General features: G+C 42.2%; 1 long non-coding RNA gene across 1 annotated transcript; it reads left to right on the forward strand.

Moving 5' to 3' along the window:
* The first annotated feature begins 1802 nt into the window (after window positions 1-1802).
* Window positions 1803-14476, forward strand: LOC129014728 (uncharacterized). The gene is made up of 2 exons (XR_010123816.1): window positions 1803-6241; window positions 11289-14476. It is a non-coding gene; the product is annotated as an uncharacterized LOC129014728 (long non-coding RNA).
* The last annotated feature ends 1258 nt before the right edge of the window (window positions 14477-15734 follow it).

A 15734-nucleotide genomic window follows, 5' to 3' on the forward strand; every position in this document is an offset into this window, starting at 1 on the left:
TTGTGAAGGCCTTGAATGCTGTGTGCAGAAGTCAGCTTCTGAGAACCAGGAGGAAGATATTGAAAGATTTTAAGTAGAAGAATCATAGGATTGAATTCTTTTTAGACAGATCACTGTTACACAAAAATTTGAGGCAAACAGAAGAGTTTGGAGTAAACAGTAGGCTGTGAGCCAGTAATGACTTGGACTGAGTTGGTGGCAGGTAGGTGTGAAGAAAATAAAGTGGTTATTGGGAGATTTGGTTAACTGAAAATGACTGAGGGGGATAGATGTCAGAGGTGACTCCCAAGTGAGTTGGTGGAGCAGCTAGGAGGATAGTAATGTCTTCACTGAGATTAGAAACAAAATAAGAGAATATATGTTAGGGAAGAAAGAAGTCTCTATTTTGACCATGTAAAATTTGAAGTGCCTGTGAGCCAACCAGGCAGGTATGTGTAGTCAGCAATTAGATATTCATTCAACACCGTTGGAAGAGCACCTACTCTGTGCCTGGTACTGTTCTACACACTGAAATAGGTAAAGCAGCAGCAAAACAAATGGTTCCTACTCCTGTTTTTAGAGGGAAACAGCGTATAAACAAGTTTTAAAAATAAGAGGAGAGAGAATATCCCATAAATTCGTGAAGAAGGCCGGGTGCAGTGGCTCATGCCAGTAATCCCAGCAGTTTGGGAGGCCGAGGTGGGTGGATCTCCTAAATTCAGGGGTTAGAGAGCAGCCTGGCCAACATGGCAAAACCCCGTCTCTACTAAAAATACAAAAATTAGCCGGGCACGGTGGCACGCTCCTGTAATTTCAGCTACTCCGGAGGCTGAGGCAGGAGAATAGCTTGAACCCAGGACACGGAGGCTGCAGTGAGCCGAGATCGCACCACTGCACACCAGCCCTGGGCGACTGGGCGACGGAACGAGACTCCGTCTCAGAAAAAAGAGTTTGTGAAGAAAAGTAAAGGCTGATTGGATAAAGTGTTACTCTGGGGAAAAGAGAGCAAACTTTTGGTGGTTGGTTGATCAGAGATGGCCTCACTGAGAAGGTTTTAGAAAGGACAAGAACAGTGTGAGACCAAAGGGAATAGCTGGGCAAAGGCCCTAAGGTGAAAAGTTTGTTGTGTTTAGGGAACAGCAAGGTCAGTGTATCCGAAATCTAGTGACCAAAAGAAGGAATGATAGGAGGTGAAGTCTTCAGCCTCAATAAGAAGGTGAAGTGCACTGGAAGCCATTGAAGGATTTAAGAAATGAAGTATCTGGCCGGGCGCGGTGGCTCACGCCTGTAATCCCAGCACTTTGGGAGGCCGAGGTAGGAGGATCAAGAGGTCAGGAGATGGAGACCATCCTGGCTAACACGGTGAAACCCCGTCTCTATTCAAAATAAAAAATTTTTAAAAAAAATTAGCCGGGCGTGGTGGCAGGCACCTGTAGTCCCAGCTACTCGGGAGGCTGAGGCAGGGTAATGGCGTGAACCCGGGAGGCAGGGCTTACAGTGAGCCGAGATCGCACCACTGCACTCCAGCCTGGGCGACAGAGCGAGACTCCGTCTCAAAAAAAAAAAGGAAATGGAGTATCATGGACTAGGATAGTAGCAGTAGAGATGAGGAAAGTGGTTGGATCCAAAAAGCTGACCTATCTTGCTTACCAATTAAATGAGGAAAGGGAGGAATCAATAGTGATGCCTAGGTTTGGGGCATGTTGTCTAGGTGGAATTAATTTTGATTACGCCTTTTATTTAACCTAATATCCAAATATTATTTCACATGTGATCAACATAGAAAATTACTAAATATTAAAAATATTTTACATTATCTTTCTCATAACTAAGCATTTGAAATCTGGTGTGTATTTTATACTTATAGCATATCTCAGTACTTGATTTCGTAAAATTTCCAGCTGAAAAAATAGATTCACATACCCAAGTCGTTCCAAGCATACTTACAAGTTTTACGGTAATCGAATCGTGTATATTTTTAAATTTTATTTTAAATTAAAGTTAGGATTATGAATTCGGTTCCTAAATTAACCTCATTTCACTTCCTGCATTTCAAGTGGGACAAGTTGTTACCATATTGGACAATGCAGTCTAGTGAAATAGAGGATAGTGGAAAGTCAGACTTAAAAAGTTGTTTAGAACCAGCTCTGGAAGGTCTTGGATGTCAGATTAAAGGACTGAGATTTTACCCTTGAGTCAGGCAGAATAATGGATGGTTTTTGAACTAAGGAGTGACACAATGTTGTGCTTATGACTAGAAAGAGACCACTAGGTGGCCAGCTGGTGAGTCAGGACACCCTTCAGTTGCTTTGACTTCAGCCCTGTGGATTCAAAGTCTGATTTTTGTCAGCGCTCTAAAGCAGTCTCACCAAAAGTGTTCACAAGGCAGTGCCAGTCTGTAAGCCCTTTGTTACACATCCATGACAAGGCATTTACAGAAAGTAAGAATTTAAAAACTTACAGCAATTTAACAGACTAATTTTATTTCTGTGGGTCTAATAAAAATTTGAGGGATTGTACTTTGCATATATCTTTATTTCCCTTTTTTTGTTTGTTTTTTGTGTTTGAGATGGGAGTCTTGTTTTGTCGCCAGGCTGGAGTGCAGTGGTGCAGTCTCGGCTCACTGCAACCTCTGCCTCCTGGGTTCAAGCGATTCTCCTGCCTCAGCCTCCCGAATAGCTGGGATTACAGGTGTGCGCCACCACATCCAGCTAATTTTTGTATTTTCAGTAGAGACAGAGCTTCACCATGTTGGCCAGGATGGTCTTGATCGCCTGACCTTGTGATCCGCCTGCCTCGGCCTCCCAAAGTGCTGGGATTACAGACGTAAGCCACCGTGCCCAGCCTTTTTTTCCTTTTTAGTTTTTTTTTTTTCTTTTTTGAGACAGAATTTCACTCTTATTGCCCAGGCTGGAGTGCAATGGTGTGATCTTGGCTCACCGCAACCTCTGCCTCCCGAGTTGAAGCGATACTCCTACCTCAGCCTCCCAAGTAGCTGGGATTACAAGCATGCACCACCATACCCTGCTAATTTTGTATTTTTAGTAGAGACGGGGGTTTCTCCGTGTTGGTCAGGCTGGTCTCCAACTCCCAACCTCAGGTGATCTGCCTGCCTTGGCCTCCCAAAGTGCTGGGATTACAGGTGTGAGCCACTACACCCAGCCGTTTTTTTCTTTTTCTAATAATTTTTATCATATTACATGAAAGTACCTATGGTCTCACAGATGAAGGGAGTCAGAAAAACCAAACTCCCAGAAGACATGTAAATCTAAATGCCTTTTTTACTTTAGAGTGAAAACTGTAATAGCTAAATTGTAATGGACATCTGCTCATTTTCTCCCTCCATGTAGACATGGAAAGCTACATGGAAATAACCGAGTTTATAGTAGCTATCATATATTAAACGTTTCCTGTATGCCAGCCACTGTGCAAAGCCTATTATATATATTGTCTCATTTAATCCTCACAACTCTGTAAAATAAGTATTGTTTGCCCCATTTTTCCAGTGAAGAAACTGAGGCTAAAATAGGTTGAATAACTTACCTAAATTCACCATCCTCAAAGGTGTTAAAGGCAGGATTCCAGTATAGGTCTCTCATTTCCTTCATGATTAGGAATACTACTTTGAAATGAGAGACCTGTACTGTATCTGTTAATTCCAAATTCCCTGGCATAAAGACTCAGTACATTGTTTAAAGAGAACGCATGAAGTTAACTGCATTACCTTTTGGAGGGTTCATTTGTGAATTTGGGGCCAAAATAAGGGGAGTTACTGGTATTCTAATAGCATCAAACAAATGAATTCATTTCTTCTTTTGGGGAGGTGGAGGGAATAAGGTCTCACCTTGTTGCCCATGCAGGCTGGAAGGCCGTGATGTGATCTCAGCTCACTGCAGCCTCAATCTGGGCTCAAGCGATCCTCCCACCTCAGCCTCCTGAGTAGCTGGGACTACAGGTGCACACCACCGTGCCCAGCTCATTTTTGTATGTTTTGTAGAGACTGTTTTGCCACGTTGCCCAGGCTGTTCTCAAACTCCTGAGCTCAAGTGATCCTCCCACCTCAGCCTCCCAAAGTGCTGGGATTAGAGGTGTAATCCACCACACCCAGCCAAATGCATTCATGTCTACAATAGAAATACATCTCTTTGCTCCTATCTTGAATTTGTAGACTCCCACAAATCAATAAAAAAGAAGACATCCAATAAAAAAATGGGTAGAGGCCCAGGCAGGCAGATCACCTGAGGTCAGAAGTTTGAGACCAGCCTGGCCAACATGACAAAACCCTGTCTCTACTAAAAATATAAAAATTAGCTGGACGTAGTGGCACGTACCTGTAATCCCAACTACTCGGGTGGCTGAGACAGGAGAATTGCTTGAACCCAGGAGGCAGAAGTTGCAGTGAGCCAAGATCGTGCCACTGCACTCCAGCCTGGGCGACAGAGCAAGACTCCATCTTAAAAAAAAAAAAAAAAAAGGGCAGAAACTTAAACAGTCACCTCACAAAAAAGTGTATCTAAATATTAGTTTCTTAAAAAATAAAAAAGGGGCATGTAGATGGCCGAGAAACATGTAAAAGATACTCAACTAATTTAATCACTAGAGAAATGCAAATTAAAACCTAAATGAGATTTTAATCTCACATCCAACAGAATGGCTAAAATGGAAAACCCAGAAAATGCCAAATGTTGGTCAAGAGTTGGAGTAACTGAAACTACACGGCTGCTGGAAATGTATATTGGTATAACCACTTTGGAAAATGGGAAGTTCAACAAACAAGCAATTTAGGGATATATGTTTAGGTAGTAAAAGTATAAAGAAAAGAAATAGTTTTGCAGGGAGTAGTGCTTGGGAGGTAATAGGTGCTTCTGGAGTGCTGTTGATGTTCTGTTCCTAAGTAGGGTGCTGTGGCTTGAGTTTGGTTTGCCTGACCCTACCAAGTCTCATGTTAAAATTTGATCCCCAGTGTTGGAGGTGAGGCCTGGTGGGAAGGGTTGTGGGAGTGGATTTCTCATGAGTGGCTTTGTATTCTGTAAGGAGTGAGTTCATTAAGAGACTGGCACCTCCTCTCTCCTTTCTCTCGCTATGTGATCTCTGCATATGTCATCTCCTGTCTGCCTTCCACCATGAGCAGCCTGAAGCCTTCACTGGAAGCAGATACTGCTACCATGCTTCTTGTACAGCCTGCAAAACCGTGAGCCAAATAAGCCTAACATTCTAAGACACTGGGATTACATGAGTGTTTACTCTATGATTTATTGAGAAGTAGGTGTTTTGGAGAAAAATGTACTTTCAGTATGTATATTATATATTTCATGGTTATTTTTAAAACTCGTGAGCAATGCTGGATACACACTACCAACTATTACTTCCCTGACTGAGCCAATTTTTCTGTAAATGCATCACAAATGTGAAAGATAAGATAGGCCTGAATTCTGGGGAATGACAATGGTGAAGGAAAGGCGAGACAGATGCAAAAGACACTGCAGAACTCAGGCTTAAAATCTCATCCTTAACTCCTTCCCTCATCCCACCATGTTGAATCAGATGTCAATAGCAATTTTATATGGCATTTTTTAAGCTTGCAAAAAGTTATAAACACAGAAAATGTTCATTTTATCACCCTATCACAGACGAAAAACATGAAATTAAGCTAGGAAACATGTTCAGGTGATTAGAGTAGGTAGAACATAGACTAAAAACCAGTGAACTTATTTAAAAAAATGCCATGATGTGGACACAAAAAAAGAACTTGTGGCTCCTCACTCCAACTCCTGTGACTCTCTCACCTTACCCCCACTGCCTTCAAGTTTTTTGTAGAAAGAGAAATTTTATATGGATTGAGTTGAAGATGATGCCAGAATATCAAGGTAGAATTATTAAACAGACACAAAAGCTAAGGTTTGGTACTCTGAAAAAAGGTCAGAATTAGTGATAGAAAATTAGAAGTTACCCATCCATAGAAGGGTAATAAAGCCATGAGAGTGAAGGAAACCAGTGAGAGACAATGTTGAGAAAAGTACTGAAGGACAGAGAAGGAGAAGTGAAGGAGGAAAGCAAATCAGCATTTATTGAGCATCTGTTAAACTGTATGCCAGCTGTTCTACATTTACTATCTGATTTATTCCTTTCCATTTCCAAGGTAGCCAATTTTAGCCTCATTTGATAGACTGACTTTGTAGACTCAAAAAGCAGTAAAAAGAACCAGCATTCAAAACCAGCTTGACTCCAGTTTATTCGGTGTACTACACCATTCCTGGAGATGGTAAGTGTGTGTTACAGAAGACCATGGAGAGAATTTAGGTCAAGGAAAGATAAGCCCTGGGAAAAGACCATTGGATTTTTGTGTTTTTTGACTAAGGGGTTCCCATAACATAGCAGCACCCTGCACTCCTGTCTTAACGCTTCTGTGAATGTGGGTAATGCAGACAAATGTAAATGCCTGTCAATAAGGGGGAAAAAAGTCAAGATAGTAAATGTAAAAATTAGTATAATGAAAACAAACCAGGTATTAAATTCTAGCTAGATACTCTTGCCAACCAAGCGCTTCAAATCTCAAGGCCTGAATGAAGAATAGCTTTTTTTTTCTCTGAGACACGGTCTTACTCTGTTGCCCAGGCTGGCGTGCAGTGGCAAGATCTCGGCTCACTGCAGCCTCGATTTCCCATGCTCAGGTGATTCTCCCACCTCAGCCTCCTTAGCAGCTGGAACTACAAGCGCAGCCACCATGCCTGGCTAATTCTGTGTATTTCTGGTAGAGATGGGGTTTTGCTATGTTGCCCAGGCTAGTCTTGAACTCCTGAGCTCAAGCGAGACACCCACCTTGACCTCCCAAAGTGTTGGGATTACAGACATTAACCACCACGCCTGGCCTGTAAACAGGAATAACTTTCTTGCCGTGTGATTCAATGTTATTTACTGCTTTGTTCGTGTACTGCCTAGAACCATGTTGATTATCACCAGTGGTATGGATCCTGCACATTGGGAAACACTGCAGTGTTATTTAATTTTGTTCGCTGTGTTTACAGTGCAGTTTTAGTCACCTGAAATTCTAAGAGAAAAGATCAAGATGGTTTTGCCAATCAAAGGTCATTAATACTTGGAATGAAAGATAACTTCTACTGGTGATGAACACATGCCTTTTGAAAAGCATCAGTATCTCCTTAAAATGTATAAACTACTGTAATCAATGAGGAAGACTTTTTCCTACCAGATTTATTAAACTCATTTACCATACAAATAGCATTATAACATTAAAGAAAAAGTTTTAAAAATTCTGTACCATAAAACAATTACTGGTTCCTTCCTACCTGTTTTTAGGTTTGCAGATGAATAATGTGTGGATTTTTGGCAGACACACTGCTGAAAATTTTTCACTTGGTTGGGTGAGCATCTCACCCTATCTCCATTTGTCTCCCTGCTCTGTCTGAGTTCTAGAGAAGACCACCAATACGCAAGTGAAATTCCTGGGCCAAGTCACTGATACCAGAATTCCCCAGAGGCACCAAGAGTTTTGATTTCCAGAAATTGGTTAGGCACAGCCGCTCATTCAACCTTATATTTTGTATCTCAGAGTTAAGGTTGCATTTGGGCTACCTAGCCTGTAGACTCTATTTTAAGACAAGCAGGCATTTAATAGTTGTTGGTTGGTTGGTTAGAGCTTCTAGCCAATTTTTTAAAATTATTTGAATAGATAAGCCATTCACTGGTTCAAAAAAAATTTTTTAATCATCACTTCCACCCATCCAGTTACCACTACTGAAGTAACCTCTACTTTTTGTTTCTTGCATATTCTTTTTTTTTTTTTTTTTTGAGACATAGTCTCGATCTATTGCCCAGGCTGGAGTGCAGTGGTGTGATATTGGGTCACTGCAACCTCCGCCTCCCGAGTTCAAGCAATTCTCCTGCCTCAGCCTCCCAAGTAGCTGGGACTACAGGCGCACGCTACCACATCCGGCTAATTTTTATATTTTTAGTAGAGATGGGGTTTCACCATGTTGGTCAGGCTGGTTTCGAACTCCTGACCTCAGGTGGTCCGCTTGCCTCGGCCTCTCAAAGTGGAGTTACAGGTATGAATCAAAGTGCCCAGCCTCTTGTATATTTTTCCACATACACATTTTTTCATGCATATATATGTAAGAATAAATGTTCTTATTCCCCCTCCCCCATTTTTATATAAGAGAAAATACCGTACAAACCCTTCTGCGCATTGGACTTGAGATGGCTTTTCCATCTCAGTGCAAAAAGGCGACATTTTTTCTTAACCACTGCACATTATTTAGTTATGACCCAGTTTGGGGACATTGAGTTTCTTTTGTACTCTAGTGCTTGAATGATTATCCTTGGATGTACATCTTTCCTTGTATATTTAAATATGTCTCATCTCAGTTTACACAGGTGGAATTGCTCTGCAAAAAGGCATATACGTATTTTTAATTTGCCCTCTATGTACCAAATGTTTTCACCCCAGCATTGCTGATGGATTAGAGTGCTGCCAAGTTTTTGGATTTTTACCTACCAGCTTTTGAAGGGCAGATTATTTCAAGTCTTAATATTTTCAGGAACAGTAACGATATCATTTGGTTAAACTGAGAGAAATGGGGTTCATTTGACAGAATTTGTTCAGGATATAGAATTTTTTTGCTGCTGTTCCTGCAGCTACACACCTACAACTAGTAAAAACATAGTTGCTTAGGTTGTCAAATGACCAGCAAACCTGGAGAAGAACCAGGAATGACTATAAACAGCTCCACCCACCCTTTTTTTGGGCAAATGTGCAAGCTTAGCAGAATCTAAAACGATCCTTCAGCCTTTGTTTGAGTTGCAGAAAATTAACATGGTAAGGAGGAAGAAATCACTAATTTTGTTAAAAAGTTCCCTGATACAGGAACTGAAAATGATTTTTGACCAACCTGGGCAATAGAGCAAAATTCCATCTCTACAAAAAAATACAAAAATTAGTTGGGCATGGTGGTGCTGCCTGTAGTGACGGCTGCTCATCCTGAGGTGGGAGGATTGCTGGAGGCCAGGAGGTTGAGGCTGCAGTGAGCCAGGATCACACCACTGCACCAGCCTGGGCTACAGAGTAAGACTCAAGAAAAAAAAAGATTTTTAATTAATCTTGCTTCAGTGCTGAGGTGGTACAGGGAGGGAGAAAGGGATATTGGGCTATGAATTCCACCTAAACTGGGGATTTTTATCAGGGTGTCAAGAAAGATTTTCAGGAATAATTATCTGAGTTACTTGGAGTAAAAGTAACAGGAGGAGGAAAAGAGATGTGGCATGTGGGTCTCTGACTTGACAAACTTTTTACTCATTTTACAAATCATGATTTCTAGAGCATCTTAATCTTTGAGGCCCAAGTGCTTGGAAGTTGCATAATCTCTGTACTTCACTTCCCCCCTATAAAATGGGGAATATGATAGAATCTACCTTGTATTTGAGAGGATTAAATAAATATAAAGTGCTTAGAAAAGTAAGGACTCAAATACTAGTAATTATTATTTTGACATGTTTAAGTAATCAGTACTATCTGGAAAACTGTGCTAATAGTGCCTGATCTACACAAATTTAAGTGACTATACCTCTTTTTTGAGTCAGAGTCTCGCTCTGTTACCCAGGCTGGAGTACAGTGGTATGATCTCTGCTCAGTGCAGCCTCCGCCTCCTGGGTTCAAGAGATTCTCCAGGCTCAGCCTCCCAAGTAGCTGGGATTACAGGCGCCCACCACCACACCTGGCTAATTTTTGTATTTTTAGTAGAGACGGGGTTTTACCATGTTGGCCAGGCTGGCCTCAAACTCCAGACTTCAAGTGATCACCTGCCTCAGCCTTCTAAAGTGCTAGGATTATAGGCGTGAGCCACCGCACCCACCGCTCTGTATATCTCTTTTGAAAGTCATAAGCAGTATCTTTGGAAAAAACACTTAAGGTTATTTATTTAGAGGTAGTGTCTCTCACTGTGTACCCCAGCTGGAGTACAGTGGCACAGTCACAGCTCGCTGCAGCATCAAATTCCTAGGCTCAAGCCATCCTTCCACCGGACATGTTGGCGTGCACCTCCTGAGTAGCTGAGAGTACAGTTGTGCTCTACCACACCGGGCTAATTTTTGTATTTTTTAGTAGAGACGGGGTTTTGCCATGTTAGACAGGCTGGTCTGGAACACCTGACCTCTGGTGATCTGCCCACCTCAGCCTCCCAAAGGGCTGGGATTAAAGGCATGAGCCACCGCACTCAGCCACTCAAGGCTTTTTAAAAAATCAATAATTTCTAAATGATTTTGGATTTTTGACTCCTTATGAGTGTTAAGATATTTTGGTATCACTTTTTTCCTTCCAAAAAAAAACCAACTAGGTGATATCTATTCCTCAGTTAAAGTTAATTAAAACTATTTTGGATCCCAGCACTTTGGGAAGCCAAAGGCAGGCAGATTACCTGAGGTCAGGAGTTCAAGACCAGCCTGGCCAACATGGTGAAACCTGTCTCTACTAAAAATACAAAAAATAAGCCAAGCATGGTGGTGGGCGCCTGTAATCCCAGCTACTCAGGAGGCTGAGGCAGGAGAATTGCTTGAACCCGGGAGGCAGGGTTTGCAGTGAGCCAAGATAGTGCCATCACACTCCAGCCTGGACAACAGAGCGAGACTCCATCTAAAAAAAAAAAAAAAAAAAAAATTTCAGTTTTTGGTTTTGAAAATGTCATGATACCTGTTGAGATAACTGCTGAATATATGGGTAATACACAGTCTAGGGCATGGTATCAAAAGAACTTGTCACTGTATATATCGGAAATGGTAAAAATATGTTTTGCCGTTTTCACGAATTCATTCATTTTTCATGTTTTTTTTAAAAAAAAGATCCTGCTAATTCTCTGTTTCTCTTGCTTTTCTCCTTTATGACTAAGTTTTCCTCTTTATGGATTACCTCACATTACTGCTTACGAAGACATCTCTTTAGTCAGAAAGCAGTAACTTGGTTCAGCTCTAGCTTCATTGTTAAGCTCATAGGTAAATCTGGCAAATGGCTAGAAACATTCACATGTTTGCTTGTCCTTAATGCTCTCACCTTTTCCCAGCTATTTGGATGTATATACCTTTGCTCACTTTGTAGTGTACCAACTTAATATATGTTATAGACTAAATGTTTATGTCCTCCCAAACTTCATATTTTGGAAGCCAGACATGGTAACTCACACCTGTAAACCTAACACTTTGGGAGGCCTAGGTGGGAGGATTTCTTGAGTCCGGGAGTTCAGGACCAGCCTGGACAACATAGTGAGACCCCATCTCTACAAAAAAAATTTTTTTTTAATTAGCCAGGCGTGGTGGCACACACCTGTAGTCCCAGCTACTCAGGAGACTTGCATGAGCCCAGAAGTTTGAGACTGCAATGAGCCATGATTATGCCAGCTTGGGTGACAGACCAAGACCTTGTCTCAAGAAAAAAAAAAAATTGCCAATTGCGGTGGCTCATGCCTGTAATCCCAGCACTAGGAGGCCGAGGTGGGTGAATCACCTGAGGTCAGGAGTTTTGAGACCAGCCTGGCCAACGTGGCAAAACCTCGTCTCTACTAAAAATGCAAAAATTACTAGGACATGTTGGTGAGCAGCTGTAATCCCTGCTACTCAGGAGGCTGAGGCAAGAGAATCTCTTGAACCCAGGGGGTGGAGGTTGCACTGAGCCGAGATCATGCCATTGTACTTCACCTCTGGACAGAGGGAAACTCTGTCTCCAAAAAAAAAATATGGAGGGCTGGGCACGGTGGCTAACACCTGTAATCCCAGCACTTTGGGAGGCCAAGGCGGGTGGATCACAAAGTCAGGAGTTCAAGACCAGCCTGGCCAACATAGTGAAACCCTGTCTCTACTGAAAATACAAAAATTAGCCAGGCATGGTGGCACACGCCTGTAGTCCCAGCTACTGGGGAGGCTGAGGCAGGAGAATCGCTTTGAACCTAGGAGGCGGAGGTTATGGTGAGCTGAGATCGCATCAGTACACTCCAGCCTGGGCAACAATGCGAGATTCCATCTCAAAAAAATAAATATTTGGAGTCCCATAATAAATAAATAAATAAATATTTGGAGTCCAATGTGATAGTATCTGGAGATGGGGCCTTTGGAGGTAATATGGGTTAGATAGGTCATGACGGTAGGGCCCTCATTATGGGATTAGTGGCGTTAGAAGAAGAAGAGAGAAATCTTCCTCCTCAAGAGCAGAGGAAAAGCCATATAAGAATACAGTGAGACGGCCACTTGCAAACCAGAAAGGGAGCCCCCACCAGGAACCAAATTGGCTGGCACCTTGATCTTGGACTTCCCATGCTCCAGAACTATGAGAAATAAATTCCTATTATTTAAGCCCATGGTAGTTTTATGGCATCCTGAGCTAAGACAACGTGTCTCTAGTTTCCCACAGATTCATAAAGGTCCATACAAAAAATGTTATAACTGTTAATAGTGTCCTGTCCTTGAATTTAACAGCAACCAACATATTGTTTGTGTAGTTCTTGCGCCATTTGGAAACAGTGACCTTTAGGTGTTGCAGGTAACTATTGGGAAATCCTTCAATTTGTTTAACGTTTCCATATTTTGATTTGCATCTTGGGAGTTGCTTGGAATTTGGGATCCTCTTCTGTCTCTTGAATTGAAATCAGAGGCTGCTTGCCGGGCAAGGTGGCTCACGCCTGTAATCCCAGCACTTTGGGAGGCCCAGGCAGACAGATCACCAGATGTCGGGAGTTAGAAACCAGCCTGGGCAACATAGTGAAACCCCGTCTCTACTAAAAATACAAAAATTAGCCGGGCGTGCTGGTGCACGCCTGTAATCCTAGCTACTTGGGTGCTGAGTCAGGAGAATTGCTTGAACCTGGGAGGTGGAGGTTGCAGTGAGCCAAGATCGTGTCACTGCACTCCAGCCGGGGCAACAGAGCAAGACTCTGCCTCAAAAAAAGAAATCAGAGGCTGGGCATAGTGGCTCATGCCTATAATCCCAGCACTTTGGGAGGCCAAGGCAGGTGGATCCCTTGAGGCCAGGAGTTCAAGACCAGCCTGGGCAACATGGCGAAAGCCTATCTCTACTAAAGATACAAAAGATTAGCTGGACGTGATGGTGTGTGCCTGTAATCCCAGCTACTCAAGAGGCTGAGGCACAAGAGAATTGCTTGAACACAGGAGGTGGAGGTTGCAGTGAGCCAAGATCACACCACTGCATTCCAACCTGGGGCAACAGAGTGAGACTCTGTCTCAAAAAAAAAAAAAAAAAAAAAAAATCAGAGATAATATAAATGCAGGTGTAAACTCATACACTTAATGGGCTATAAATTTTGGAACTGGCTGTGATAATATAACAAAAGTCATAATGGGCTGTGAGTGGTATTAAATGTGGGATTAACTGGATATTTAATGATACCAAAGAATCATTAATTTTGTTTGGCTATGATGTTTTATTATTAGAATGATGTTATGATTAAATTTTATTTTTGTCTGGATACAGTCGCTCACACCTGTAATCCCAGCACTTTGGGAGGCCGAGGCAGATGGATCACTTGAGGCCAGGAGTTCCAGACCAGCCTGGCCAACACAGCGAAACCCCATCTCTACTAAAAATACAAAAAATTAGCCAGGCCTGGTGGTGCACGCTTGTAATCCCAGGTACTTGGGAGGCTAAGGCAGGAGGATCACTTGAACCCAGGGGAGGCTGCAGTGAGCTGAGATCGCACCACTGCACTCCAGCTTGGGCAACAGAGCAAGACTCCGTCTTAAAAAGAAGAAAGAAATTCTATTTTTTAAATGTTTTTTCCTTTTATTGAACTCCATTTATAGCCTTTCCATTCAGAGCATAAAGATTAAATTTTAAAACAACGCTTGGCACCCTGGCTTCTGCCTGTAATCCCAGCACTTTGTGAGGCCAAGGTGGGCGGATCACCCGAGCTCAGAAGTTTGAGTCCAGCCTGGCTAACATGGTGAAACCCCGTCTCTAAAAGAGTACACAAGCCTGGAGCAGTGGTGTGCGCCTGTAGTCCAAGCTACTTGGGAGGCTGAACCAGGAGAACTGCTTGAGCCTGGGAGGCAGAGGTTGCAGTGAGCCAAGATCGCATCATTACACTCCAGCCTGGGTGACAGAGAGAGACCCTGTGCCCCTCAAAAAAAGTGTTTTTTTAAACAAGAATCTCTTAGGCACACTGAAATATTGAAGAGGAAATTATATTAATATCTGGGACTTGTTTCCAAATAATCTGGAATTGGGGCAGGGTGTAAATTGTTGACAATATCAAAGAAACGAGGAGTTGGAATGATAATTGTAGAAGCTGCATGATAGATACATGTTCTTTATACTTCTGTATATGTTGACATTTTTTATTAAATTATAATTGTATAATGACTATAATTATGCTTTCATTGTCTATTCTGTGTGGTTATGTTACTTGCTGAAATTAATACATAAAGAGTCTTCAACTTAAATGACTTATCAAGCATAAATATTAAAATACTGGATGTTACTACACATTTGACTCCACTTACGCATTTATTCATCAACTATTAAATGCTTTCTTGTAGATTTCTCATTTAATCTCTGCAAGGTAGGTGTTACCCCTGATTTTACAAATGAGGAAATGTAGATTCAAGGTAAGTAATATGCAGGTCGAGAATAGCAAAATCGGTCAGGTGCGGTGCCTCATGCCTGTAATCCCAGCACTTTGAGAGGCTGAGGTGGGTGGATCACCTGAAGTCAGGAGTTCAAGCCCAGCCTAGCCAACATAGTGAAACCCCATCTCTACTAAAAATACAAAAATTAGCCAGGCATGATGGCAGGTGCCTGTAATACCAACTACTCAGGAGGTTGAGGGAGGAGAATCGTTTGAACCCGGGAGGTGGAGGTTGCAGTGGGCCGAGATTGTGTCACTGCACTCCAGCCTGGGTGACAGAGTGAGACTCCATCTGAAAAAAATGAAAATAGCAAAATTATAACTTCTCCCCCATTTGGTCTTCCACCTGGAAACTCATGTTTTGTTTCTACTGTACCATGCTGCTTCTCAGACATGCCTGACTGTTTTTTCCCGTGCTGTTTTCTTCTAGGAGTGAAAGCCTGGCACAACGTGTACAATAAAATTCAGGGAATATTTTTGGGGTCTTTGTCCTCTTCTTTCCTGTTAAAGCAGCTAGAGTCAGTAGGCAGGACCTAAGGTGTACTACACCATAAGGAAGCCATGGAACAGTGAACTGGCAAAATTCTAGACCCAACTCATGAAATTTTGGTTCTTCAAGAATTTGTTTGACTGCTATTTACTGTATTTGTGCTGATTAGTGTTCAGTATACTGGGTCTTGTCTCACTTTCAGAACATAAACGAAGAACTCAATCGCAACGCACTTGTCTTTGTCTTCCTTCCTGTCTACGTGTTATACATCTTCTCAATTAGAAGGCATGTCTGTACAGCTCAGCAGCTCAGGAGATAGAACAAATGCAAGGTACAAACATTCCCAACACTGAGCAGCCACCCCAGCCATTCAGTCATTGCTTTCTCATTCTTCTCAAGGACATTCCAAGTTTGCAATATAGGGAAGCTTGGGACAATCCCTATGCCCAAACTGATTGTAATAGTGGAGCTTTATGAATTACGTATAGTGTAGCAGAGGTTAACTAAATTCTCACCCTGAAGTGTGTGAAGAGACCAGATTTTGTGAGCACTTGTGGTTAGAGACCCAAGAAAGGATCCACCTGTTGAGGTCTTAACATGAGTTCTGGGTAATTATACTCCCTTAA

The sequence above is a fragment of the Pongo pygmaeus genome, chromosome 16, assembly GCF_028885625.2.
Source record: "Pongo pygmaeus isolate AG05252 chromosome 16, NHGRI_mPonPyg2-v2.0_pri, whole genome shotgun sequence".
Classification (NCBI taxonomy): Eukaryota; Metazoa; Chordata; class Mammalia; order Primates; family Hominidae; genus Pongo; species Pongo pygmaeus.